This window comes from Xiphophorus couchianus, chromosome 2 (genome assembly GCF_001444195.1).
Source record: "Xiphophorus couchianus chromosome 2, X_couchianus-1.0, whole genome shotgun sequence".
Lineage (NCBI taxonomy): Eukaryota > Metazoa > Chordata > Actinopteri > Cyprinodontiformes > Poeciliidae > Xiphophorus > Xiphophorus couchianus.
Genome location: NC_040229.1, coordinates 5,969,393 through 5,982,856, shown reverse-complemented (window position 1 = coordinate 5,982,856; position 13,464 = coordinate 5,969,393). Strand labels below are relative to the sequence as shown.

The 13,464-nt window shown below is 37.6% G+C and overlaps 1 long non-coding RNA gene across 1 annotated transcript; it reads right to left on the bottom strand.

Annotated features, from left to right (window-relative positions):
• Nucleotides 1–98: 98 nt before the first annotated feature.
• On the bottom strand, nt 99–8,913 carry LOC114151417 (uncharacterized). Its single transcript, XR_003596936.1, has 2 exons — nt 8,755–8,913; nt 99–3,054 (listed from the first exon to the last, which is right to left on the bottom strand). It is a non-coding gene; the product is annotated as an uncharacterized LOC114151417 (long non-coding RNA).
• Nucleotides 8,914–13,464: the final 4,551 nt, after the last annotated feature.

Sequence of the window (13,464 nt, the reverse complement as noted above, 5' to 3'; positions counted from 1 at the left end):
CTATTCTCTAACATTTAACTTAACATCATTTGGCTCAAGACATAAAATATTATTAATTGTTCCCAACAGACTGAGTTCCCACTTAATCTTCAACAAGCTGCTTTTTATTATATAAACCATTTATTTTCTGCAGTTAAACAAGGATAAAATATCATCTGAACTCTGATTCCGAAATAAAATACTTTTCCACACACGACTGGATGAATACATTTCTGTAAAAATCAAACATATCCATCATGTTTGGAGCCTGTTGCTGTGTAAAAATGGGTTAATAAGTCCAACAGTAACAGAGTTCAGTTGGACTCAGTGGGACTTTCACACTGTGGATAACGACATTGGGTTCTCCGTCTTTGGTTCTCAGCTGGTTTTCATCAAGAAAAAGTATTTCTGTGGTTCCACAGGGTCACTTCCTGGTCCATTACTCTTCTACATTAAACAAACCAAACACCCATCACATGTTAGTGACAGACAGATAATTGTGCATTTCTCATTTTGTTCTGTCAGAAAGCTAATGAGCTTTATCAATGTTAGCGTTTGTTTTTCCTAAAACTTTAGAAGTTTCTAGTTTCTAGTAGTGGCGTACTACAAACTAACGACTAAACAAAAAAATCCAGCCTGAGACTTTTGTATGTAAAAAAAAAAAAATTTAAAAACATGAAAATCTAAGTAATTAATTAATAGAAATGAATGCATTAAAGATCTGGCTCTACTTTGTTTAGTCATCTGAAAAGTGAATCCAAGGATGAACCAGACTTTTACATTTCTGATCCTGATGTTTAATGTTTTCTGTCTTAAAATCCTTCCACATAAATCTCTATTTAAATTGAATGTTATGAAACAATCTGAGAAGAATAAAAGACCAGGACATCCCCATAACAATGTCTCATTTTCCTTTGGGATCAATAAAGTAACACAAAACGTTTTGCCTGTTTTAATGTCAAACAATAAGAGAATTTTTGTTGTAGTTTTTTTGGCTTTTTTCTTTAGGCTTCCATTGTATATTATGAGAGAAGGTGGGTAAAAAATCCCATCTGGTCTCAGGACGGATTTAGATCATTGATGGATGAGCGCAGGGATGTCTGTGATGCATGACCTTGTCACAAAGCTTTGCAGATATCACATGGAGAAATGGATGATACCTAAAAATAAAAGTAGATCTATTTTCTTTCAGTCTTTTGCCTCTGCAAATGCAAAGCTTTCCTCATGAATCATCCACACTGAGCGTGTCCAACAGTCAAAATGTTTTCCATCTGAACCTAAAGCTTTATATTAACTTTTGGTTGCAGAGCTGCAACATGCATAGGTTTAAAAGTAAAAATCACAACAGAGACGTTTCCATGGCAGCCCAAATAAAACCCAAACTGCTTCATTTATCCTGAAATATTTCCCTGTTTTTCCCATTCAGCCATTTGTGAACAACAGGGCACCATATGCTGGCTGCCGACGCTCCCACTGCGGGAAGCTACTTTAGAAGCCATTAGAGGAAAACTCATCATTCCTCCAGGTGGCAGTGGAACCTGAACTGAGTGACAATCAAGGACAGTCCTGGCTGTGGAGCAAACAATGCTGCACACCTCAGCTGATCAGTAAGTTAAAGTTTCCTGATGCATCCATAAACGCAGCTTTAGACAGTGGTGGCAACAGGAAGGACCGGCGCAGAGGTCAAAGGTCCCTGTGGCAAACCTCAGAGATTCTCCAGGCTGTGGTTAAGTGAAACGATTTGCTGCTGATGCTGCGCCGGCCACCGACTCATCCCATCATCTCACCAACCGCCTGCTCAGATCCGCCATCAGGAAACAACAAATGGAAACATTTCAAAGGACAAAGGCAAGAAAATGACTCATCAATTTCAGTGTGAATGTTAGCACTGAAACAAGCATACAGTGAGGAAAAGTGAGAATGACTTGACATTTACAGAAATATTCAATAAATTAGAAGATGTGTTCAGATGAGGTTCTTATGTCAGAATAAAAAGCATCTTTTGGAAAATATGCAGGTATTGTACAGTAAGGGAACGTTCACAGTATGAAAATACAGAGCAGTGAGTAAAACGGCATGTTCTGAGGAAAAGAAATGTCCAAAATGTGGTTGTAAAGTTGTAAGAAATAAAAGAAATTGTGCAAATAACAGCAGGAATGTAAACAGTTTTTTGGGAGCAGTGATGCTTTTAGAGTCGTCATCTATAACCTGACGTTATTACTACTGACTTTAGTTTGAAAACTTGTTTTTTTTTCTACATCATTTTCCACAAATATCAACCATCTTTCAAAATAAAATGTATTTATTCTCATTTCCACAAAAGTTTGTTTTTCTTTATTTGAAAACCTTGAAAAGTAAATAGAAATACTGATTATTTAATAATAATAACACAATTATTTGAATAGCTGTTTAATCACAAATTATAAGCTGTCTTTTGTCAAAAACATTAGCGGCGCTAAGTGAACCTTGTTTTATTCCAGAGTCTAAGAGCTGCTGGGATTAAACTCGGGATGCAGCAATCTCTTAATAAAGGTTTGCAGTTCAGCAACAGCTTCAACAGCAAAAGGAAAAGAAAGCATCACTGTATGTAATTCATCTAAATATGTTTCCCTTAGTGAAACATTCTCATTCAATGAATTGGTTTGTTCTTCTTGTAGCTTCTGACATCAATAAAAAATGTTCCAGTGACTAAAACATTCAGTCGGCATGTTTTCAATAAACTGATTGTTTCCAATAATGATACTGACATGAGATCAATGCGGTTATTTCCATCAGAAAATATGAAAGGACCAGTTGTCACAAAATATGTTTTTCTGGGACTGACTTTGATCTGACACACACGAGCACTTAAAGCTGCAAAACACTATTTATCCACAGCAGATATTTATTGAAGCTGAATACAATGTGTTGGAGGAAGAGATTAGGAGAGACAGATGATGTTTCATATCACAGCAGAGGATGAAGAACAGCAGTGAGAGCAGGATTCCCATCTCCTGACCTTTTGACCCAGAGCACGGCTGTTATTACTGCGTATTACTGAGGCGAGTACATTACAGCGACACGGACTACTGGCACCTGAAACACAGCAGAGCACAAGGAAGTGTGAGTGAGATTAGACAGAAGGAGAAGAAACAAGCGAGGGAATCGATTTCCTAATGACCCAGCAGACTAGAGCTGCTCAGGCGCTGCAGGGTTTAGATGCAGGAACACAGATCAGAAAACATTTGAAAAAGATTTAGATGGATATATTATTACAGTGGCACTCATTAAAAAAAAAAACAACTAACTTTTGAGAACTTTTATTTTCTTTGGAAACTAATTACACATAGAAATAATTTTTAACAAAATCTCATTAAATCCAATAGTTTTCAGCACTGCTGTAAACTGTTGTACTACAATTAAAATAACTTACAGTCTCCTATAATATTTACCACAGCTGGAGCTTACAGAGGAACCTTTGGGCATAAAACAGAACTCTTGGACATTTTCTGCATTTTCTGACGATGTCGGTTCAAATCCTGCAGGTTTTCCTCTCCAGCTCTCTGAATGACCTGAAGAATCCCCAGTAAATATGTCCAGTAAAAAACAGTTTGTTTACATGTAATGAGATGGTTAGATGAATGTTTCATGGTTGCATTTAGAACGTGATTGTACAATGGGAGTCTGAAGGTTCTTCCAGCAGTAATTAAAAACAGTAATGTGTTTTAAAGCCTTAAACTGGAGAGAAAAACCTGGTAAAACATGAACATGGTAATAATCTGGCATGTCTGTGTTGAACACGTACAGGAAGCTGAACTGTTTTACTCACCGACTAATTAGGAGTGGAGACAAAGTGCATGTTACCCCATGACTCACTTGATCATCTCACCTGTTTCTCTGCTTTTATAGACCAGTGAAGCTGCAGGAAAAACTGGGAACATTCAGAAACTCGATCAGCAACCAAGGAGAGTTTTTAATCAACTATTCTGATGATTAATTGTATTCTGATTCATTAAAGGATGCGTCTGGAGCTAAAAAAGACTTCAATAATAATCTTTCTGCCTGCTTTAACATCAATTCATTATGTAATACGTTACATAATCTGTTGATTATCATTTAAATTAACAGGTTAATAACTGGATGTAAAATGTGTTTGACAGGAGAATTTCTTCACAGGTGAAGCTCAAACTGCCACTTGAACTAATTCACAAACAAGAAGGTTTTTAATCTTAAATGCAAAATATTTATCCATTTATTTTTTTCAGTTCTGTGTTGCACTTTCTATAGTTCATTTAACAATTAAATTACTAAATTATTTGATAATTATTTCAATAATTGATTAATCATGATTAATTATTTCAGTCCCATCAGAAACATCTCATTCTCTGCAATCCAGCCATAAACATTAGATTAGAAAACAATTCATAAGAAAAGCCTCGTTTTATCATAAATAATAGAGCTCAGGTTTGTCTTCAGGCTGTGCTGTTGTTACGTCCCGATTACTGATGAGCCTTCAAGTGATGCCAAGCTTTCCAGCCAGACCCTGGAGCTAAAAGCAGAAAGTGTTGATTTGAGTTTAAATTAATCTGAGCTCAATATAAAACAGAGGTTAAAGGAGGCAGGATGCTATCTCACACAGATAACATCCATCAGAACGATCGTTAAACTTCTGCTGATGGAAAACCGAACACGATAAACATCTCTGCAACATTAACAAGGCTTCTTCACAGCTGATCTCATCTCATCTGTCTGTGGGGCTTCTGTGACGGTCTGAGTGGGAACGATAAGGACGATGTGAAAGTCAGTCATTGGATCACAGGGAAGAACCGCCAGGCTGCACTAATCACCTTCTGTAACTACAATGTCTCTGTTAGGACCAGGAGACGGCAGGACACTTTCCCTCTGTCTTCCTGACAGAAGAATCACCTGATATCAGGTCTGGATTATCTGGATTAGCTGCTTGGATTAAGCTTTCTTGTTCCCAGGAACTCAAAGGGTCGTTACCATTACGCTCCTCTATAGGAGAACAGGATTGTTCTGACAGATTTCATTTTAAAATTTCAACTAACTTGATGCCAAACTGCTGATTCCTGTGTTTTTGCTTTTCTCCAAAAACACATTTTCACCCTAAAACGTCTCAGTTTCTACAATATTCACTCTGGATCTGCAGCGAAGCTCCTAATGTCCTGAAACCCAAACGTCGTCTGAAGACTGGGGGGGATTTTAATACGATTTAAATCAGTGAAAATGTAATGTGACACATGAGAAATTTAAGATGGCAAAAAAAAATCTTCACATTTTAATTACCAGCGCAGCGTTGAGGGTCTCAGTAATGAACTCCTCAGCTTCCAGCCATTAGCTTGAACTCATCCTAGCTGGTTTTGTTTTAGGCCCAGTTCCACCGGTTCTGTCAGGGGGAGTGGACCAAAAACCCAGAATGATATTGTGATACACTTGTAGAAGGAAAACCAGAACATTTGACCCAAGTAGAAAAGTTTAAAGGCCTGCATTGTGGCCTGTTTTATACAAATATAATTGTATTTCTTTCTTTCTATAAGGGCTGTCTGGAATTTCCAGCTGTGAACCTGGAAGAGGCCCAGACTCTGAACACTGACCCGCGGCTCAGTCCTGGGAGGAAATATGAAAACAAGTGATTACCTGCATAACCACACTCACTAATTACCTTTCAGACTCCCTCATTCACTGTCATCAGCAATGTCAACACCGAGAGATCAGCGGATTACACACATCATTAGCAACTATGTCTATTTACCAAATGAGTTCAGCACATTTCCCTGATCCTGACAGTGTAAACAGTCCAGACATAAAGCAGAAAACGCTTCAGTAAGACACGGACTAAATGGTTTGTCCATCAGGTTCTCTTTTCTATTCTCTACAGCTCCATTTCTCCTGATTTTCTGTTTCCAGATTTTTGCCATTTAAAAGAAGGAATAAATGTAACTGATCTCTGGAGACAAAAACTCTTCATACTGGAAGATTTGAATTAAAAAATAGGTTTTTATTATTTAAAGATGAATGAATCTTCATGCATTCATGTTTGAGGAATCATTTTGCCTCCTTGTACTTTAAGTTATGGTATATACCATAACTTAAGTTTGTATATACATATATATAGGTTAAGTTTGACAATTGAAAGTAAAAGTTACTTGACTGTGCTGTAATACCGCCCCTTTAATGATAGCAGCAACTGGAAACAAGGTTATCTTCTGGAATCTGTTCATCTTTTCTGCACAACAGAAAAGTCAACAACATGAGCAGAACCGTTTGAACCGACCCGGTTGTTCATGACAGACACAGAGCCACTCGGCTGCACTTTTCACCTCCACATCCAGCAGATCGGATTGATTTTAGTCCTCCTGTACAAACACATTCATTCAGATGCATCACTAAACTAAGCTGCTTAAGTATGTCCAAACCTTAAAATACAGATTACCTCAAATTAAATGTTTAGGTCAAAGCTGCTGCGGATGATTAGAATCATCAGGATTCTACTCTATCGGTTTCTAAATAGACGCTATTGGTGCAGCAGAACGACAGACAGAAAACAGAGCTGCTATTCTTCACTGTCTGTTTGAGTCTGCTGTGTGTCCCGTCCAGTGACGGCACAATCAGTCTCTGGCTCGGGTTAATACATCTCATTCATCAAGCAGCCATAAAACAGGAGTTAAAAAAACAAGCATATTAACAGCGATGCCGTATTTATGTCAGGGGCTAAGCTGGGGATTAAGTGGATCGTACATCAGTGGAGAACTGAAGTTTAGGTGGTTAGAAAAGATTTTGGTCTTTTCAATGACAACTTTTTGCAGAGAAACAAAATAAGTTTGTTCAAATAAAGCTGGGACTCAAAATACAAAAGGCAACATTTCTTCTTCCCATATAATGAAACATGAATGGTCTGAAAGTCTAACAGTGTGCTCACGACTTTCTGTGACTGAATGCGTCCTGACGGTTTTCAGCTCGCCCAGAGCTTCTGGGAGGTTTTGGATGGTTTGTTCTTCAGTGCAGTGAGGAGCCTGGAGGCCGAAGTAACTTCCAATCCAGCACTTATAATGGCTGAGGTTTCCAAAGTCAGACCTCACCCTGCATGAAAACACATGAATCAAATGACTGGCTCATTACCTGGCCTTTGGTTTAAGGTCTTGTCATCCTGGCCTCATTGCAGGGCTACATCCTGATCAGACGGCCAGCAGATCAACTCGTCTGATTTATGGTTGAGTTTTCGGCTCTGTGTGTGATGAAGGCGGCGGTGGCTCAAGCGGTTCTGGGTTCGACCCGTTACTGCTGGGTTGCTGATTCAGATTGCATCCAAAGGTTTCAGGGAGATCAAGGGAAGTTTTGAAATGTGTAATTCTGCCTTTGGATCAGATTTACAGAAAAAAGTAGGAGCAGAAAACTTCATGGTATAATTTTACCACCACAGCGTCAGGGCGCAGAGCTTGCTGCGTCTTATTAATCAATAAAAACCCAGATTTATTTTTGTTTGTATGATAACTTCTAAATGCATTTGCTGAGATATGCACCAAAAATGTAAAACTATCGCTAGAAAAATTTGGTCAAATTAAGGTTTTCAATAACAATACTTGCAGAAAATACAGTCAAATCCCAATAAATTGCTATTTATTAAACACCAGGAGCAACATTTCCTATATGCTTCAGTGGTAAATGTGGATCTCATCAGAAGCCCATTTTCTTATAACTAAATGTTTAGTGAGAAAGAGACAGAGGGTAACAGAGTAAATGAGCTGCTTCAACGGGAACAAGAAGGAAACTAAAACTGACAGCTTTCTTATTAGAGTTCTTAATGTCTAATTATCTGGTTCTACAAGATAAAGATTGATGATGCTGCTAACTTCCTGTCACAGTTCTGGAGCTAAATATGTGGATAAATGCAGGCAGGGCTGTGCATGAAGCATAAACTGCTCCTCCTAACAGGAACATTAAAAACAACTTTTTAAAACTCTTTTAGAGTTTTAAAAAAGGTGGTTGAAAATGAGAGAATGTGAATGTATGTGTGCACTCTAGCATGTGATGATTAAATCTTTTATTCATTAAGAACAAACTCAGACCTAACAGGAACAAAAGCAACAACATCTTTTTTGCAGTTGCCAGAAGAAACTCTGGTGATTTAATGATGATGACTAGCAGGATGTACTGCTGGTGTGAAAATGAAACAGAACTTCAGAACAAACCGAGAACGCAAACAGGAAACAAAAACTGAAAATCCAGCTGAGAAACTGAAACTAAAAGACTAAAAATAATTCATTTCCCAGTTTCTGTCTGAGCAGAATTTAGACAGGCAGAAATAACAGACTTCCCTTCGTCCACACAGTGTCCCTGACACTCTGCTTGATCGCCTTCATGAAGAAACATCAAGATTTAATGAGCGGTTCATCCCAACACTGACTAATACAACTACAGGCAAAGTCCATAAAACATGAAATCTGGAATCAGTTTCATTTTGACACCATGAGCTTCAGCTTCTCTGAAGAACAGAATCAGCCTGAAAATGTTCTATAAAAGGTTTAAATCCAACATTAAACTGAGATCAATAGTTTCCTCAGAGGAGCTTTTAAACTGATCTAATGTAAACTGAACACTTGTGATAATTAACCACACAGGAAAGCACCAGCTTGTACTTGAACTGGATTATTAATTTGAACAAAACCCATATAAAACTGATTCTCCATGCATGTTTTTGGTTTTCCTTTATTTCCAGTGCAGTTTTTTTCCCCTCTCAGTGCCTGAGTTCATGTCTCTACTCGGTTACAGACTCACCCGTTTCTGGTGATCATCCTCCCCAACACTGAAGCCTCTCTGCTTCAGTTAGTCCTTGCCAGATCCTAGTGTAGTTCTGTTCGTAGTTCTGGTGTCATGTCAGGTTTCCAGAGCATCTCTGGCGGTTCCTGTTGGTTCCTTCATGCTTTGATCTTGTTCCTGTAGGTTTCAAACAATAAACATAAATCAGCGTTTGGGTTCTCAGAAATAATGAAAGGTCACAACAGCAGCATTTGGTTGGAAAGCCGTCATGCTGATTAGGGTAAAAAGATAAAGTCAGGATGCATAAATAATTCAAAGGCGCTAAATATTAACCATGTATTCTAGTTTACTTATTTTAATGAGAATTATTGCGGCTCAAGTGAAATTCAGTCAGAGAGATGAGGCAGGAATCGAACCCTGGAGGCTGTTCCAGGACTACTAGCCTTCATGCGTAGGTCGCCTGCTATGCTATGCTATGCCATACTATACTTTACTATGCTATGCTATACTATGCTATACTATACTATACTATACTATACTATACTATACTATACTATGCTATGCTATACTATACTATACTATACTATACTATACTATACTATACTATACTATACTATGCTCCACCCCACTAACTATCGTATTTTATTGTTTTTGTTTGTAATAGTGTGAAAAGCGGTGCACAACGGCAGAGTGGAAGTAATGTGGTTTTCTCTTTAAACTTTTCCTATTTTAGTTGAAGGCATTTATTTGTATGCAGCTCTCGAGTCAAGGTAACAATATTTTACTACAATTCCAGCTCCAGGTTCATGGATGCTCTCTCAAATTAGAAAGCTAAAGTATACACTGAGATTAAATTGTAAACAGGTTTACTCAGTCAAACTGAGTGTGAAAGTATTTTATTAAATTGAAAAACCTATGTATCACTTTCCTCCAGTTATTCCAGTCGGCCACATAAAATCCCAATAAAATACTCTGAAGTTTGAGGTTTTAACATGACAAAATGTCACAAAAGTTCAAAAGGTAAAATTAGATTTTGCAAAGCTCTGAGGAACTGAACTTTTAAAATAAAAGTTATTCAACAATTCTATGGCTTCTGGGACAGAAATGTTATTTTCATTTCAAGAAAGAATCAAATAAAGACCTAATCTTTTGAGTTTTGCTTCTTCAAAGAGAAAATAGAAAAATTGAACTTCATAAATATCTGTCTGTGACTTATCAGTCTCTCCAATGGATTCTGTTTGTGAGGAGTCAGAAAAATGTGACACGATGTTTTCACTCCAAGTGTCAACATTAACAAAGCTGTCAGATGCTCCAGAGAACATGGCTCCCACTCCTTCTTATCTTTATTAATGGTGTTTGTGGTTTTCTGTTTGACTTTGGGTGACTGATGATGTCACTCTGAAGCAGTTGAAAAAATACAGCTCACCTTCTTGAAAACATTCATTTATTTTGTAGGAGACAGACGCAGTACTGTCAGTTATCAATGTGCATCTGCAGTTATGCAAGAGTAGATTTTATTTTTCTTTCCTTTAAAAGGTGGGATGATTAACAACTAAATTCAGATTTTTCTTTTAAACTTCCTTTGTTTGATCACCTACTTTCCCCCTGTCCAAAGTGTTCTTCAGAGGGCGCGACACGAGGAAAAATATAAAACAGAAAAAGTAACTGCAAACATACAGCAACCTGCACTAAGCCTGGGCCGGGTCCAAATGGACCTTTATCACCTAAAGCTGCAGTAAGGAGATAAATAAAACAAGACCATGACAGCAATTGTTTCAAGTTGGATCTGAAGATACCAAACTGGTTCTGTTTGTAAAGTTATGCAATAAAACGTTAACAGCAATAATCTGAGTTATTTAGTTTGTCACAAGAGCAAAGATTGGGGTTCATTTTCAATGTCATATTTTCACTTTGTTATACATTCATTTATAAAGGTTAATTTCAAACTAAATATTTAGTCAGCAAGTTAAAAAAATTAGCTTCACATTAAATATTTATTTAGCATGCAAAATTTTTAGCTTGATGCTAAATACGTAGTTAGCAAGCTAAATGTAGCTTCACATTAAGTATTTATGTAGTACGTAAAACTTTTAGTTTGAAGCTAAACATTTAGTTAGCAAGCTAAATATTTTGCATCATCAAAACATGTATAATTGTAACATCAAGTTTAGCAACAGCATAAAGTTAACAGAAATAATAGTGATAATGTAGGTGAACGTGGTGCAGCACTGCTACACTTTGAAACCCTCGGCCTTCAGCCATTGGGAAAAAACCACGCAGAGAGGAAGGAACCATGAGTCCTCAAGCAAAGTATTAGTGTATTTGGATTGTATTCTAGCTGTAGTTGTGTTTGGCAGCAGAGGAAGTGAAGGAAGCCATTCAGTCCATCTTGGCCTTGCTTCCAAACAGCCATCTTGTTTGGCTCCTCACTTCTCTCTTTGCAGTGGGGAATGCTTTTTTACAGTGCACAAAAAAAACACGCAATTTCCGGTAAGCTTCATAAGGTTGCTTTATGGCAGACCAGGTGCATTAGATAAGTCACAGCCAAACGTTTAGACTGGGTAAGATAAAAAATGATGCTCCTCTGGTGACACCAGAACATTTGGCGGTCATGACGTTGCTGCACATTTTGGCTCCGCCCATCACCCTGGTGTCACATGATCAGAGGAGTGTAATGTGATTAGCTAAAAGCTTTTTGACTAAATGAGAAATTTTTGGTGGTAAATTTAAGGTAAAACAAAAATCAGACATAATAATAAAAGTTCAGTATTTTAAATTTAATATCTACAAAAAGTCTGATTCTATTGGAACTAAAAAAAAATGTGTTTAGATATTTCCATGAAGTAATCCAGGTAATTAACTTGGGGCTTTTGATGATATACATACATTTGCTAAAAATGGATAAGTTATGCTAAAGATTCTAAATGTCTTTAACGTAGAACATTTAGATTCTGTGGAACATCCCTGATGCAGGCTGTTCTTCACAGTGTTGGTGGCTGCAAAGTCAAGCAGCTCTACAAGCCTGGAGAAGCCATTAAAGATATAAAGATGTTTATGAGGAATTTAAAAAGGTCAGTACAGCTCCAGTGTTTGCAGCAGCAGAGTATTAAACATGCTGAGGGCCTCACTGCAGTAACGGAGTCGGTAATGGATGTAAATTGTCATTATTTGTGGTTGTGAAGGACTCAACCACAGACAGGATGCAGGCAGAATCACATCATCGCCTGATTCTTATTTATCTGTCAGTTTGAATGTTTGTGTTGGTTTTTCTGTCAGGAAAATGTTTCTGCCACAGAAAATGTTTCTATTGTTAAAGGATTTTTAAACTAAATAAGGCTTTACTTGGTTACATAAAAGGTCAAATAAAAGCAGAGAAAAAAATGGTTGAACTTTTAAATGCACAATGTCTGCCAGCTGCAGCTGAAACACTGAGGAAGGACTGAGTGGCAAAACGGCATTAAATACAAACAATGTGGATGAGCAAAACAATCCTGAAGAAACAAGAAATGCCACAACCTTAAAATGTATACATTTTTAACTTGTAAGAGCCAGTTTTTAAGAAGCATTTCAAATGAGGTAAGGAAATAATTTAGTTTTTCTTTAACCGGTATCTTTAAATATTGGTATTAAAATATAACATGGCCCTTTCAAAGGTAAATATTTCTAATCTATCAGATATTTGATTAAATTTCCTTCTTTTCACAATGCTGCTTTTGTTGTTTAAAAGAAAGAACTTGACCCCAAGAAAATCCCTAAATACTTCAAGTGTACTATTTCTGGTTTTTTGTCTTGGATAAAAAAAACAACTTGAAAGTTATGAAGGAAACTTTCTGACGTTAGAGTCTATAGATAATTCAGAAATTAATTATATGGTTAAGCTTTCCTTCAAAGATGCAATTAAAACTTAAATGTGCATAAATGAAGGTAAAGGAAATGTAATTATCCCACTAATGGCTTCGGTGATCAGAGAAATAAGTTTTGGCTTCGATATGTAACACATGGCATATAAAGGGAGGCGTCGCTCCTTTATGAGGGGAACTTATTATCCCGGCCTGACCCTAAAGCCAGAGCTGAGCAGAATGTGGCAGTAAAACATGGACTATCAGGCCTGAGGGGGCTGTAAGTGCCGGTGGGCCAGCAGAACCAGCGGTCCAGCTCTGCGGTGACAGAACTACATCTCAGTCTGCTGTAACAAAACCGGCTGGATGCGTTTTCCCCCCGTATCTCTTTCCTGGGTCCATGTTTGTTTTAATCCTTTTTTTCCGTCACTGTTATCTCTTCAGCAGCTTGTACACTTTGATTCTCTGCAGGCAATCAGTCGCAGGGTCACAGCCGTTCCCCCAGCACACAACCGCCTTTCTCCTCTGTCTTTATACTTGCTTGAGACAGAATTAAACCCAGAAAGAAACCTGTCTTTTCCTTTCTGAGCTGTGATAGTGTGAGACATTCCCAGTCTTGTGATTTCCTGACATGAATGCTGATGACTGCTGTGTGCAGCGACGCTCCTGGTAGGGAAACGACCCAGCATGCACTTCGGCTTTAATGTTATTAGGACCTTAAACTAAAAGTGTTAGACACAGGAAAAGCTGGGATACGAGATAGGTTTGAATTCTTCCAGTTTTTATTATCATGTTAGTATAATAACAATGCAAACAAAATGGCTGCTAAAGAAAACAGTTTATTTTGATTTCCTGTTTCCTCCATTCTGATTTTCAACTGAATCGATTA